Source organism: Dermochelys coriacea, chromosome 3 (assembly GCF_009764565.3).
Source record: "Dermochelys coriacea isolate rDerCor1 chromosome 3, rDerCor1.pri.v4, whole genome shotgun sequence".
Taxonomy (NCBI): domain Eukaryota; kingdom Metazoa; phylum Chordata; order Testudines; family Dermochelyidae; genus Dermochelys; species Dermochelys coriacea.
In genome coordinates, this window is record NC_050070.1 from 6,012,639 (window position 1) to 6,029,296 (window position 16,658).

Consider the following 16,658-nt stretch of genomic DNA (forward strand, 5'->3'; position numbering starts at 1 on the left):
TTCATGGCCCAACTGTCTCTGGTAGTTTCTGGTTCTACTCAAAGGCACGGTTTGCATACTCTGGATGCCCTTGACAGAACTGAAAAACACACTGCAAGTGTGGTGGATGAACAATTGCTGCAAATCCTCCTCCTTTTGAATAATTTCGCATCCCAACTATTTCAATTCTGCCTCATTTGTAAATGCTTGGAAGAAAAGATGAGCTTTACAATATGCTCTGAAGGTCTTAAGATTTGGGCTATTTCAGACTTGGAGTGGTCGTGGGGGGAAGGGAGAGCCAATTTCAGTGCTGAAAGGCCCCTCACAGAGAATATCCTGCTAGCAGGCACAACTCAGTTATAACTGCAGGACTACAGTTCAAGCATCTAAGCTGATCTCAACTGAGGCAACAAACGACAGCAAGAGAGACGATCTCTCCTCATATTAGTTATTATTTAAATCATCATAGTGCCTAGGAGAGCACCAATCATGGACCAGGACCCTGCTGTATAGATTTGTATGTCCTTGCAAAGGTGCTCAATTAAAAGCAGGTTTGTAATAATTTCAGCATGGAAGCGCATGGAATACACCACTACCGAAGAGACGTCAGCTGAAAAATGGTAAGTGCCTAGACACTAGACAAACGGTGATCCCTGAAATTATTTTTAATTTAGAACTGTATGGGCCATAATTTCAAATTAGTGGGGTTATTTTACTACCGCCATCTGTGTATATAAATTAATATGCCACATGAAAGGAGGTCAAGGCAGTTCTCCAGATACCTAAGTGTAGGACAACACTGTTCAGGCACTTTAAGCTATTTTAAATATCTTCTTCCAGTATTAAAAGCACTTTGTTTTGTTTTACCTATTAAGAACCCATTAGAAATTCAAATTTGCTTCTTATACCAGCTGTTTTCCCTAAACATGCCAACTGGTTTATTATTATAGGGTTGCTCATGAATGCCAGCATAGATTTTTTTTAACATATATATAAATAGAAAAGAGGCATTAAAACATTTGTTTGTTGTTAACAGATACAATGAGGGGGGTGCTGGAGAAGGGAAGAATCAAAATGCTCCAGGCTGAATGTGAGCTTCCAACCTGGATGCTGTTTGGATTTCAGTGGGCACTAAAGAGCTTTCCTGAGTGTGCACATGCATGTCCTTTTTCTGTTCATTTTGTTTCCCCGTTTGTGCACCACAAACAACAATGGAAGTCTAACTGTTGTTGTTTGAGGGGGCACCAGTTCATCCAAAAAACATTGTGCATGTTTTTACTATTAATTATAATCATAATAATTATGGCAGCAACTACCTGCCCCAAAACCAAGATCAGGGCCAAGGACTGTCATTAGTTTATGTGTCTATACAGCCCTAGCACAATGGAACCCCACCCTGTTTGAGGTTTCTAGATTCTATTGTAATACAAACGATAATTACTTGACCACATCCCCACCTCTGCTGCTAGAAAAATATTACACTTTTTAAAATGTTAACACTTCCATAGCAGTGACTGAAGTTGTAAAGCTACTCCTGACCGTTAATTTTGCTACTGACCTCGCTCCTGTGCTCTATGGTCACAGATCAGTGCTCCACTGTGCCAGGCACTGTACACACAGCGTAAGGGACAGGCTATGCCCCTAAGAGCTTAGGGTCTAAACAATCAAAGGAAGCATTATTATTCCCGCATTTAAAGATAGAGAACTGAGGCACAGAGAAATTAAATGACTCAGTCAAGGTCACACAAGAAGTCTGTGGGAGAGCTGGAAATTGCACCCCGATCTTCTGAGTCCCAGTCCAGTGCCTTACCACAAGACCACCCTTCCTCAAAATTGGGTCTAAGTGGTACGGGCTTGAGGCTGGGCAGGGTGCAAAGGGATGAATTTCACACAATACTTTGTACACTTAGTTTTATGCTTGAATTTCACTGTACAATCCGTGCACAGAATTGTTCAGAAACACCAAACCCACAAGAAACTCCACAGCATAAACAAATTCCAGCTTAAGAAATGCTGACCTCTAAGTGCAATTTTGAATCCCATAGAGTCCTAGCATTTTAATAAATCACACAGAGATTCCTTAATCTGCACACTATTTTGTTTTTTGGAAACTGCACTGACAACATCTGGCAGCTGATTTCTGATTCCGGATTCATGTTTTCTAGGTAAAATATTAACTCATGTATACAATGAGTTTTTCTGATCACAACAGTCCCTTCTGGCCTTCATCTATGAACCTAGTGCCTTTCATCCAAAAGAACCAGACCCCAAGGTGCTTTATAAGTCTCTATCTTGTTTGTAAACATCCACTCTCTTTGAGCTGCCCTATTGTTTAAAAAAAAAGGGGGGGGCAGTCAGAACTACTTTACCCTTCTACTCCCCCAAAGGCTGAATCATGTGCATTTAAAAATGTTTGGAAGTAGCAAGGCCAGTAGCAAGGTTAGATAAGTGGTTATACTGGGTGAAGGAACCGAACAACAGTGAAGGAAGAAACCCTTTGAAAGGGTGAGTCAAGGTTAGGTTTATACAATTTTAATAATGTGTCACTCCACTAATTTTTAATCTTTCCCCCCAATGCTCAAGCTTGTAAAAGAAGTGCCTCCTCCAAACATACCCTTTTAAGGTCAACAAACAATGGTGAGTACAGGGAGTGAAATATATCCCTGTGCAGGAGGACAGCAAAATGCCCGAGTCCTTAAGACTCTGGGTTTACATGGTGCCTAACTTTTGTGCTGTCCCTCTGCACAGGGGTGAATTTCACTCTCAAACTACAATGAAATTTTAGCTCTTTTTGATTTAGGACCCCATCCTATGGGTTTCAATGGGAGTACGATCCAACCCATAATGGTTCCATATTTGGGGCCTGGGTACACTTGCGAGTTACAGTGCATTAAAGCAGCAATGGCGAGGTGCTGGACCTCATCAGTCCTGGGGGGGTGAGGGGGGGAAGGAAAGCTGTCCAATCCCAGCTGCACTCCAGCCGCAGGAATTACAATATCTTCAGTTTCAGAGTAGCAGCCGTGTTAGTCTGTATTTGCAAAAAAGAAAAGGAGTACTTGTGACACCTTAGAGACTAACAAATTTATTTGAGCATAAGCTTTTGTGAGCTACAGCTCACTTCATCGGATGCATTCCTCCGCAGTTTCTTTGAGAGTGTGTGGCACAAAATGTCAGCATAGTCTGTGTGATATGTAGATTGTAATGGATATTTTACCTTCAGTCCTTTTGGTATGATGTCCATCTGTTTGCATTTGGAGAGGAAGATGAAGTGAGTTGTAGCTCACGAAAGCTTATGATCAAATAAATTTGTTAGTCTCTAAGGTGCCACAAGTCCTCCTTTTCTTTTTTACAATATCTTTGGGCAGCTATCAAGGGCCATGCTGGAAAGGGGCCAGGACCGGGACGCACTGCAGTGCAGGGTTAAAGTGAAGGAGCTGTGGAATGCCTACTGCAAAGCCCCCGCAACCTGCCGTTTCTACAAAGAGCTGGATGCGATACTTGGGGGCGACCCCACCTCCACTCCAAGTAGCACCATGGACACCTCAGAGGCCAGTGCAACAAGGCAAGAGGAGGAGGAGGAGGAGCAGCAGCAAAGCGGGAGCGAGGGTGCTCCCGCAGAGGAAGACACCCTGGAATCCCTAGATGCATGCAGACAAGACCTGTTCTCAAACCAGGAGGAAGGTAGCCAGTCGCAGCAGCCGGTGCTTGGGGAAGGACAAACACCAGAGGAGGTTCCGGACAAGCAGCTTTTATTTTGGGAAGGAAGTTATTCGATGTGGGCTCTTGGGGTGAGGAAGGTTAGGGCTGCATGCATGCCTAGATGCAGAATAGGGCGTTGATGTGCTCTCTCATATCGCAATAATAGGCCTCAGTAATCTCTTCAAAGGTCTCAGCCAGAACTTGGGCAATGCCCTCAAGCAGGTTTTTCAGGAGAGCCACTATTGTCCTCATCCCAGTAAGGCTAACTTGTCTGCGCCACTGTGCCGGGACGGGCAGGGGGAACCACTGCTGCACACAGGTAAGCTGCATATCGGCCAGGGCAGAAGCCGCATTACAGTAGAAGACCCTCCCCATTGCTTCCCTGGTCACCCTCAGCAGCGAGATATCTTCCAGGTCAAACTTCCGTGGAAAATGTGGGGACAGTGTTCAGTATAGGGGCCCACTGCCGCTGTTGGCTCTCCCCAAGGCACGGAAACCCAGAGGACAGTACAGCCATGAAATAATCAGTCACACTTGACCCTGTGCTTACTCACCATTTTGGGGCTCCCATGGATTATGTGCACTCGCTTTGGGACAGGCAAATTATGCTATTGTGTAAATTGTGCTTGCCCTTGAGTACAGGAGAATTATTGCTCTGTTTGGTGTGAACAATGCTGCCTCTGTTAAGTGCTGCATTTTGCCTTTACAGATTCAACCTTGAGATCTCAGCTGTCTGTGTTATCAATGGCCGAGAGGCTGAAAAGAATCAGGAAGAGGCCACGTAGAAGCAAAGAGGACATGCTGCATGAAGTCATGCAGCATTCAACTAATGAAAATAAAGTGCAGGAGTGGTGGGAGAGTGAAAGGAAGGTCCGCCAGCAGAATGCGGATCGCCAGCACCAAAGCACAGAGTGGCTGACAAGTATCATAGAGTGCCAAGCCGACTCGATCCAGGGGTTCGTAGCCATGCAGGCCTTGTCCCAAAACTCTTTCCCCTGTGCCACCATGTCACCTCCAAACCACTTTCCCCAGCATCCAGGTTCTTATCATCACCCACTGCCTCCAATGACCCTTACCCACTGCACTCAACCCCCATCACCATGCAGTATAGCCATCCTGAAGTGCAGCACGCATTGCACAGCACTCCAGACAGGACATACGCAAATCTGTGATTGTACCGTTTCCCACCCCACCCCCTTGCCTTTTGTGTTTCCCAAGCAGTTGTGTTGTGTTTCTTTTCAATAAATTGATTTTTTGGCTTTGAAAACATTCTTTATTATTGCATAACATAAAAAAAACCTTAGCCCGGGAAAGCAACAGGCACTGCAAGTCAGTGTATCATACATAGCAAACACAAAAGGAGTACTTGTGGCACCTTAGAGACTAACAAATTTATTAGAGCATAAGCTTTCGTGAGCTACAGCTCACTTCATCGGATGCATCCGATGAAGTGAGCTGTAGCTCACGAAAGCTTATGCTCTAATAAATTTGTTAGTCTCTAAGGTGCCACAAGTACTCCTTTTCTTTTTACGAATACAGACTAACACGGCTGCTACTCTGAAACATAGCAAACACAGATTCCTACCGCATTTCACTCCCATGTAGGGCACCACACCAGACATTACTGTTGGCTTTCAGCCTCAAATTGCTCCCTCCAGGCATCCCTAATCCTTGCAGCTCCACACTGGGCCCCTCTAATAGCCCTGCTGCTTGCTGATGTCAAGGCTCCTTGTGTAGGGTTTCATGAGCCACGGCATCAAAGGGTAAGTGGGGTCTCCAAGGATCACAATGGGCATTTCGACTTCCCCTACGGTGATCTTCTGGTCTAGGAAAAAAGTCCCGGCTTGCAGCTTCCTGAACAGGCCAGTGTTACAAAAGATGCATGCATCATGCACCTTTCCGGGCCAACCTGCGTTAATGTCAATGAAACGGCCACGGTGCTCCACAAGTGCCTGGAGAAATAGCCCTTCCAATTAACATACTCAGAGACTAGGTGGGCTGGTGCCAGAATTGGAATATGCGTCTGTCATAAATATAAAGGGAAGGGTAACCACCTTTCTGTATACAGTGCTATAAAATCCCTCCTGGCCAGAGGCAAAAATCATTTCACCTGTAAAGGGTTAAGAAGCTAAGGTAACACCACTGCCACCATGTCAAGGTTCCTTCCCCACTTTGAACTCTAGGGTACAGATGTGGGGACCTGCGTGAAAGACCCCTAAACTTATTCTTACCAGCTTAGGTTAAAAACTTCCCCAAGGTACAAGCTTTGCCTTGTCCTTGAACAGTATGCTCCCACCACCAAGCATTTTAAACCAAGAACAGGGAAAGAGACCACTTGGAGACATCTTCCCCCAAAATATCCCCCCCAAGCCCTACACCCCCTTCCTGGGGAAGGCTTGATAATAATCCTCACCAACTGGTACGGGTGAACACAGACCCACACCCTTGGATCTTAAAAACAATGAAAAATCAATCAGGTTCTTAAAAGAAGAGTTTTAATTAAAGAAAAGGTAAAAGAATCACCTCTGTAAAATCAGGATGGTAAATACCTTACAGGGTAATCAGATTCAAAACATAGAGAATCCCTCTAGGCAAAATCTTAAGTTACAAAAAGACACAAAAACAGAAATATACATTTCCTCCAGCACAGCTTATTTTACAAGCCATTAAACAAAAGAAAATCTAATGCATTTTCTAGCTAGATTACTTACTAACTTTTCAGGAGTTGTAAGGCTTGCATTCCTGATCTGTTCCCGGCAAAAGCACCACACAGACAGACCAAACCCTTTGTTCTGCCCCCCCCTCCATAGTTGAAAGAATCTTGTCCCCTCATTGGCCATTTTGGGTCAGGTGCCAGCAGGGTTACCTTAGCTTCTTAACCCTTTACAGGTGAAAGGATTTTTGCCTCTGGCCAGGAAGGATTTTATAGCACTGTATACAGAAGCTCAAAGCAGGGCAGTTACAGCCCAAGGCTGGGGTTTCTATGCACATCAAGGCAAACCAAACCAGCCAAACAGAGAAGACTTTGGTTTTACCCCACTGGCTAACCACAAGTCACACAAGCAAGTCCCACTCCAGTTTCCCAGTCTCACCACCAGTGCCACTCATTATGGGGACAGATGGTTATGAAAATCCATACCCCAGTAAAAGAAAAAAGGTTCTGATCCCAAAAGGACCAAGCCCCAGACCCAGGTCAATATACAGATCAGATCTTACCCACAAATCACGCTGTTGCCAATCCTTTAGAATCGAAAATCTAAAGGTTTATTCATAAATGGAAAAAGATATAGATGAGAGTTAGAATTGGTGAAAGGGAAGCAATTATATACAGTAATGGCAAAGTTCTTGGTTCAGGCTTGTAGCAGTGATAGAATAAACTGCAGGTTCAAATCAAGTCTCTGGAGCACATCCATAGCTGGGATGGGTCATTCAGTCCTTAGTTCAAAGCTTCAGTGTAGCAGAGCTCCTCCAGAGGTAAGAAGTAGGATTGAAGACCGACCAAACCCTTTGGTCCCCCCCCTCCAGATTTGAAAGAATCTTGTCCCCTCATTGGCCATTTTGGGTCAAGTGCCAGCGGGGTTACCTTAGCTTCTAAACCCTTTACAGGTGAAAGGATTTTGCCTTTGGCCAGGAGGGATTTTATAGCACTGTATATAGAAAGGTGGTTACCCTTCCTTTTATATTTATGACACATTCCATCTATCGCCCCTCCACAGCTAGGGAAACCCATTTGTGCAAAGCCAGCCACAATGTCATGCACGTTACCCGGAGTCACGGTTCTTCTGAGCAGGATGCGATTAATGGCCCTGCAAACTTGCATCAACACGATTCCAATAGTCGACTCTCCACTCCAAACTGGTTAGCAACTGATCGGTAGCTGTCTGGAGTTGCCAGCTTCCAGACTGCAATAGTCACCCACTTCTCCACCAACAGGGCAGCTCTCAATCTCGTGTCCTTGAGCTGCAGGGTAGGGGCAAGCTACTCACACAGTCCCATGAAAGTGGCTTTTCTCATTCGAAAGTTCTGCAGCCATTGCTCGTCATCCTAGACTTGCATGACGATGTGATCCCACCACTCAGTGCTTGTTTCCCGAGCCCAAAAGCAGCGTTTCATGGTGGTGAGCATGTCCGTGAATGCCACAAGCAAACTCGTGTCGTTTGCGTTACTTGGGTCGATATCGTCAGAATCCTCACTGTCACTTTGGATCTTAGGGAATAACTCAACTGCCAAACATGACGCGCTGGCAAAACTCATCAGCATATTCCTCAGCAGTTCGGGCTCCATTCCCGCAGACCGAAAGGGAAGACAGCACGCAGTACAAAGACCGTTGAAAGATGGCACCAAATGTGGACGGAAGCAAAGGGAATGCTGGGATGAAAACCGATGCATCACGGGGCGCTGGGACAGGACCCAGAATTCCCCACACTCTCCGCCCCCTTCCCACAAGCCACAGCGCCAAAATGGGAGAAAATGCTCTGTGGGATAGCTGCCCACAATGCACCACTCCCAACGCCACTGCAAGTGCTGCAAATGTGGCCACGCCAGTGCGCTTGCAGCTGTCAGCGCTTTCCCTACTGCACTGTACGAAAACGGGTTTAACTCACGGAGCTCTTGGTCAATGCCCTTGGTTAATGGATACGAGGGGCATGTCTCATCACCACATGCATATCTGGGATAGAGCAGAAGCAGCAGAACAGGGAGCAGTGACAGTTGCACCACCCACCGCGAAAGGCATGCATTCAGCAACAGGTACGGGCCCCAATCCTGCACACATGCCTGCAAGTCAGTTCTTTAGTTCAATGGGACTACTTCTCATGTGTGTTTTTGTGGGATCAGAGCCATGTTGTCCAATGCAGGTTCCCCACTGCAAAAAATATGCAGAAGCAGGCTTCAATTGTAGTTTTAGATGTTTGGAATACACCAGTAGGTCAACAAATGGCTGAACAGAGAGGACCCTAGCAGAATGGATTATCATTTATTATTTGTATTAAGGCAGCTTCTAAAGGCCCCTATTCAGAGATCAAGGCCCCACTGTTCTAGGTATTGTGCACCCATATAAAAAGATAGCTGCTGACCCCAAAAGCGTACAATGTACACCAGTTTGAGTAGCATTTGGCTTAGTTTATAACAAAAATTAGGGAAGAGTTCAGACTTTGAATGCTCCCAATATTCCGCAGTGTCCAAGATCTGGAATTTTGGTATAAATCTAAAAGTTGAGTTGATTTAGGGAGGCAGAATGATCCAGTGGATGGGGCATTGGACTCAGGATCCTATTTCCAGCTCCACCACTGACCTGTTGTGTGACTTTGGGCAAGTCACGTAACCCTCTGTTTCCCATCCCATCTGTTGTTTAGGCTGTAAGCTCTTTGGGACAAGGCCTGTCTCTAACTACATTTATGTAGTGCCTAGTCCAGCAGTTCTCAAACTGTGGGTCGGGACCCCAAAGTGGGTCGCAATCCCGTTTTAATGGAGTTGCCAGGACTGGTCACTGACTGCTGGAGCCTATGGCTGAAGCTCGAGCCCCTCCGCCCAGGGCAGCAGGGCTCAGTTTACAGGCCCCCACCCAGGGATGAAGCCCTTGAGCTTCAGCTTTGGCCTTCCCTCCCCTCCCCCACATCCAGGGCAGCAGGGTTTAGGCAGGCTCTGGCTTCGGTCCCCCCTCTTGAGGTCATGTAGTAATTTTTGTTGTCAAAGGGGGTCGCGCTGCAATGAAGTTTGAGAACTGCTGGCCTAGTCCAAAGAGGCCCTGATCTCTGGTTGGGCACTGAATTTGAGCTATATTAACTAACTTCTTAGCTTGGAAATGCATCCGATGAAGTGAGCTGTAGCTCACGAAAGCTTATGCTCTAATAAATTTGTTAGTCTCTAAGGTGCCACAAGTACTCCTTTTCTTTTTGCGAATACAGACTAACACGGCTGCTACTCTGAAACCTGTTCTTAGCTTGGATGAGAGAGAGATAGAACGTACACTACTGAGGCAGGTCTTGTGTAGCCCTGCAGGGTTGCTTGTCTCTGAAATCCAACAGTATGATCTGGCCATGTTTACAGTGGAGATAAGATACAAAGTTCAACTGTAAGATTCGTAACCTTTTCTCCCGGTAGCAGCTGGAAAAGTGGATTAATTTCTATAACTTCTGCAAGAGATAACAACATGAATTCTCTTGTACTTACAGAGCATTACACACTTGTTTAATATTACATTTGTGAATTACATGCCATAATTGCATAATTTTCTCTATGGGGAGAATAAAATATTTAGGCTGGATGCACACATACACTGGTGCTCACGTAACAGAAATTAAATTGTGGTGCAAGTGAATGAGATTTCAAAAAAGTTACTGTAACTCTGTCTTGCTTACACAGTAACTGGAAGGTAGCCATATAATTGGTGTATCTTAGGGCAGGGGTTCTCAAACTGGGTCATGACCTCTCAGAAGGTCACAAGGTTATTACATAGGGTGTCACGAGCTATCAGCCTCCGTCCCCAAACCCCACTTCACCTACAGCATTTATAATAGTGTTAAATATATATTTAAAAAAGTGTTTTTAATTTATGGGGGGGGGGGGTCGCTCTCAAAGATTTGCTGTGTGAAACGGGTCACCGTTTGAGAACCACTGGCTTAGGGTATGTCTACCCAGCAACTAGACACCCAAAGCTAGCCTCTCGGGCTGACAGGGCTACGGCTGCGGGGTTGCTTCACTGCTGTGTAGACTTGCAGGCTCAGGGTGGAGCCCGAACCCAGAAGTCTACACAGCAATGAAAAGGCCCTGCAGCCCGAGCCCTAGTGGGCTGGCACTGGCCAGCTGCGGGTTTTTCTTTGTTGTGTAGACATATCCTTAAATTAAAGTGTTACAAAAAGAATATTAAACAGGGCCAATCTGAGCTGGTCAGTCCGGTTTAGGTGCAAGTCTACAACTTTCCCCCAACATGTTAGCCCCAGTGGTTTGAAGGGCAACAGGAAGAGAATCAGCAAGCAGCTAGAGGACTTAAGTTCAGGAGTGACTTTAGGATTCTTACTCCCAAGGCGTGATAAGCATATATGTTTCTGATGGGACAAGCCAAGGATGTTTGCTGCCCTGAATTTGCAGAATGGCAATGCTGGTTACTGCAGTATTGGTTTAAATCCAGTCATTATCATTGTGTTTTTCCAATAGCACCCACATGGCAAACCCAGCTAAAAGAAAATATCAAGATGGTAGCTGTATAAAAGAGTAAATGAGCGCATAGGTTGAATGACAACAAGACTGCTCCACATTAAATGGTTAGTGACAACTCCAGAACATCTGGTCATCCCTTAAGTTAAGGCCAACCATGAAGGACGGCCTGACCTCAAATGCTGTGAAAAAAATAAAAACCCTTGCAGAATATAATCTAAATATGGAATGTGTCCATAATATAATATAATATATTTTTTCCACCAAATGCATCCGATGAAGTGAGCTGTAGCTCACGAAAGCTTATGCTCTAATAAATTTGTTAGTCTCTAAGGTGCCACAAGTACTCCTTTTCTTTTTGCGAATACAGACTAACATGGCTGCTACTCTGAAACCCATAATATAACAGTTCACTATTACATACTACACCACTTACAAAAGTATCCTAGAAGTTTTAAAACAAATACAGATCAAAGGACAACAAACAAAGCTTAAATAATTGGAATGACAACATAAATAAAACAATCTTGCTGTACAAAAGGTACAGCAAGGCAGAAAAGCTAAAGTTCACAGACTGGGAGCTTCTGCTGAGCTCAGACTGTGTGATGGTATATCAGAAGCTAGAAGTTCAGAAAGATGTTGGGAAACTGGTCCATTGATAGAAGCCTTAATGGTTACAACTAGAATCTTAAACGCAATCTGTAGCAGGAGAAAGAAAACAGCAAAGAGAAGATTCAATCTAATACTCCTGGGGGAATTCTGTGCCACTGTGCATGTGAAGAATTCATGTCCCACGCAAATTTTTTTTTTCTCTGCAGAAAATAGATTCTGCCGGAGAGGCACTATAGATACATCTTTCACCCACCAGGGGCTGCTGTGGTATCAGAAGAGAGGACAACCAGCTCAGAGCCAGAGCATCCAGCTGAAGACAGGGAAGGGGCAGTGACTGCCATCCTCAAAGCACCCTGCCTGCAGGACTGGGTGCGGAGACAGAGGATATGGGCTCGGACAGTGGGGCACATGGGGCTTCTGGGGAGATCACATAGACTGGGGTTCAGAAGGGCCAATGTGGTGAAAGAATTGAGCCAGAGGCTGAATGGGAATGGGAGCACAGGGCCACATGGGGACAGGGGAAGCCTGACTGAATGAAAAAGGCTTGGGGTCAACCAGGGTCTGCATGGAGAAGGCTCCCCAATGCCCTAACAACTCCCCCCCACCCAAAAAAAACCCCAACCTTTTCCATACTTCTCTCACACACACCCAACAATCCTCCAGGGTTCACTCTCAGGCTCCTTCCCAGCAATTACTTCCCTCTCCGTCAGCTCCTCCGTGTCCCCCAAGCCTTTGCACTGCTTCTGAGGGGTTCGGGAAATATGTTTCTGTATTGTACAGATATACTTGCTGACACGTATTTTAAAATAAATTAGCAAAATAATTGAAACTGGCATGATTATTGTGTGTTATTTTGACAAATAATATATGCAGAATTTTAAAATATTGGGCACAGAATTTTTAAGTTTTTGGTGCAGAATTCCCCCGGGAGTAATCTGACCAACAAGCTGTCTTTCTGGTAACCCACAGTAAAACCTATTGAAATAATTTAACATTGTTGTCTCCAAGAAACACATCAGAATCACCACATCAGCAGGTAAGAGAGGGCTTCAGTCTGATATTCGTAACAGCTCTAACCATAACAAGCAGCTGACCCAACATCAGGCATGGTCATGATCTCTGCCTAGATTTCAGTCCCCTGAAATGACGCCTCATCACACGCTGGGGCATGGTACCCACTTTAACAACTCCAGGAAAGGTATTAAAATGCCAGCTATATAGAAGTCTTGAGGAATGATTCTCTCCCTACAGTTTCTCTCTGATCCAATCAGCATGATTTTGGTCTTGCTGGGGATCAGCCTTAGCCAGTTCACAGCCATCTCATTCTTCATTTTCATGATGCAAGTGACAAAACCCTTAATCCACATTTTGAACCTGGAGACATATATAATTATCTGTGTAAGAGTAATATCCCAGCCCAAGTCTCTCACAAGCTATAGAAATAAAGGAGCATTGCACCAATCTTAACCTTTGGAGAACTCTACACATAATCCCAACACCCAATGACAATTCATCCATCAGCACCTACTGGCTCACTCCATCAGGTTCAACCAGAACTTTAAAAAAACCTGCCCAGAGATGGAGAAAAATCCGATGATTAATGACATTAGATGCTTCCAATAAATTCACTGCTATCCACAAGACCAAGGCCATGCCCATCCATTGTATTAGGCAGATAGTTACTGACTGACAAGGGCAGTCTCCACACCATAACCTCACCTGAACCACCGTGAAATTTATGCTTTACACTTACATACCAACACATGGCTTAATTCTGATCTTATTGACGCTGGTGGGAATGAGGAGATTCAAGGAGTAAAGAGATGAAATGACAGAAGAAGAGAACTTTAGCAGTGACATTCTTGATCAATTGGGGATAGGAAGGGAGTGAGCGGCAATGAGGGCTGATGGGATATCAAGGTGAAGGAACATCATTTCAGAATCTCAACTTTGGTTTGAAAAAGTTCTAGCTCTCATGACTGTAAAGAGAAAACTTGAAACACAGATAACTGATATCATTGAATCCTAGAACTCGAAGAGACCTCGAGAGGCCATCTAGTCCAGTCTCCTGCACTCACGGTAGGATTAAGTATTATCTACACCATCCCTGACAGGTGTTTGTCCCACCTTCTATTAAAAATCCCCAATGATGGAGATTCCACAACCTCCTTAGGCAATTTATTCCAGTGCTTAACCACCCTGACAGTTAGGAAGTTTTTCCTCATGTCCAGCCTAAACCACCATTGTTGCAATATAAGCCCATTGCTTCTTGTCCTATCCTCAAAGGTTCAGAAGAACAATTTTTCTCCCTCCTCCTTTTAACAACCTTTTATGTACTTGAAAACTGTTATGTAGCCTCTCAGTCTTCTCATCTCCAGACTAAACAAACCCAATTTTTTCAATCTTCCCTCATGGTTCATGTCTTCCAGAGCTTTTCTAGACCTTTAATCATTAATCAAGGCACTGCAGTAAAACAGATGAGGTTAACAATTACACAAATACAAAATGGGGATAACTAGCTTGGAGGCAACAACACTGTTGAGAAGCGATCCACCACAACACCCAGATCCAATCTCAACATGAGTCAACAATGTGATGCTGTTGCAAAAAAAGCAAATGCTATTTTAGGTTGCATTAACAGAGGCAAAACATGCAAGTCATGGGAGGCGATAGAACCGCTCTACTAAGCACTGGTTAGGCCTCAGCTGCAGTACTATGTCCAGTTTTGGTCACCACTGTATAGAAAGAATGGAGAGAAACTGGAAAGGATCCAGAGGTGAACGACAAAGATCAAGGGGATGAAATGCAAGTCATACGAGCAAAGGCTGAAGGAACTGGGTATGTTTCGTTTGGAAAAGAGGAGATTGAGGGGGAACATGATAGTGGTCTTCTAATACTTGAAAGGCTGCCATAAAAAAGATGGACAAAAGCTGTTCTCTCTTGCCACGGAGGGCAGAACAAGAGGCAATGGGGTCAAACTACAGCATAGGAGATTTAGATTAAATCTAGGAAAAACTTCCTAACTGTAAGAACAGCAGGACAATGGAACAGACACCTGGGGAGGTTGTGGAAGCTTCTTCACTGGAGGTTTTAAAGAAGGAGGCTGGAGAGCATCTGCCGTGGATGATTTAGACACAACAAATCCTGCATCTGGGCTGAGGGTTAGACTAGATGACCCTTGCAGTCCCCTTCTAGCCCTACAATTCCATGAGCAGGGATATGATGTGGGTCTCACCTAGCTACCTAACAGTAAAAACTACAGATGTCTTGTCTCCACTAGGATCTCTCAGTGAGATTGCGAATAAGCATTAGTTCTCTTGCGGTAAAACACATTCACTGTTTGGGGGGAGGCGGGGAGAGAGAAAAAGCCTCATTCGAAAATCTCAGCCTAAAACTTTACAGTGCTGGGTTGTGCCCCTCATGCCTCAGAGTGAAGTTGCTGTAAGCCCCCAGTTACTAGCTATTTACCTCCTAGAAGGGCTTACACTTGCTTAAAGTGTAAAATGGCAAAACATAAAACCTGAGATACAGATGGCCCAATCCTCTGCCTCAGTATGGTTCCTTTGTGCCATTCTGTTGCCATAAAGAGCATAAAGATGGCTAAGCAGCCAGCTGAGCATTTCCCCAGTGTAGGGAATCCCTGAATGGCATTGGGCTGGTTATCTCCCTTTGCAGCAGGAGCATGCTGGGGATGTGACCAGAGCATCACGGTCCTTCCAGCAACCCCCAGGTGTTGGAAGAGCCTTTAGGGCCATTGGCAGTTGGGCTCTACTTACAGAAGCCTCAGAATTCTGCTGTACATTGTACCAAAGCTGAACCAGCTCCAGTATCATGGGTGTAAAGTCACTTTTGCTCCACCTTCTCTGGCCCTGTGCTGAGCAGAGCTGCTCGCCTATACCTATTGACTGAATCAATGTTCTTCACAATTATTTAGATTCAGCTTTATATAACTGCAGACATGAGCATTTGCAAAATAAATATAGCAACAGTATCCTGGAAATCCAACATTTCTTGAAATATTTTGTGTATGAAGATAGAAGAAACTGAGGTTACCTTTTACAATTCAACGTTCTGCCCTTGTTTCAAGTTTAAATGCCACACAGTCTTGAATAGGAATCCACATATGGTAGTCACCATTAACAAGTCATTATTTCCCACAGCAGTACTTGAGACTCCACCATTACCTCTCCTATACTAGGAGTATGGTGACCATGGTAACTGCAAGCAACCATTCACTTTTTCCGTGGGGACCACTCCATAGATTTCATGTTACAGAAGTGAAAAGTTATTTATTAAATCTCCTAGAAATTTCAGTGACTGACTGATGTAGATTTTCCTTCCCTCTCCGAAACGTGAGACTAGTGTTGCCTTCTGCTTCTCCACAGTTGTTAATAGCAGCATGACCTATCAACACATCAGAAGTTAGATGTCAACTCTATAAAGAAAATGAGCAGGTGTACAGAACAATGTAAACACAAAGCTCTTTAGCTACTTAGATTACTGTGACAGAAGGAGAAAAATTCCACCCAAGAGAAGCAGCAGCTGCAGCTGACACCTACTGCTCTTCCATAGGAAAGACTGTGCTCTAGAGCATGGGTGGACTGGCATATTGTGTGTGCATGTGCGCATACGTGCTCTCAAAAGAGTAAATCCTTCTCACTTAAATGCATAACATGGTCCAAGATAAGCAAGTTTCCTGCAATGGTTAAAGAAGCAACCCACCTGTCATACCCTTGGAACCAAGCAGGAGATGCCCAATCCTCATCTCCATTTCAATATAACCTTCCTCCTAGTTAGATGGCTGGTCCCCTCACCAGAATCAAAATGTTTTGAGAGCATTAATGCCTTTGGATGGGGTGCTGCATCATGGGGTTACTACGCCGCATTTTGAACACAGTATCATAGACAGACCAGCCATTAACTGGGTTTGATTTTTTAAATACAGTATTAGACACACACTGAACTCCATAGGAACATAAGAACCTGAAAGATTAGAAGAGATTTCAAAGGCCCATTGAATCTGACCCAGCCATCTAGCTCTAGATCTCAGAGACCTATCTCACCACTACCTCTCCATGCTCATCCAGCACTGCTCTTCTATGTGCTCAATCTCACTACTGTTGATATGAGAGCCTTCTCCACGGCAGCTCCCTTCATCTGGAGCAGGTTTTCTGTATCGCTCTGATTTTTCAATCCTCCATCTTTTTTCCCTC

General features: G+C 44.7%; 1 protein-coding gene across 17 annotated transcripts in view; it reads right to left on the bottom strand.

Moving 5' to 3' along the window:
- The window catches only part of NCOA1 (nuclear receptor coactivator 1), a 360,042-nt gene that overhangs the window by 156,884 nt on the left and 186,500 nt on the right, over positions 1-16,658 (bottom strand). The gene's annotated exons all lie outside the window — the stretch shown is intronic.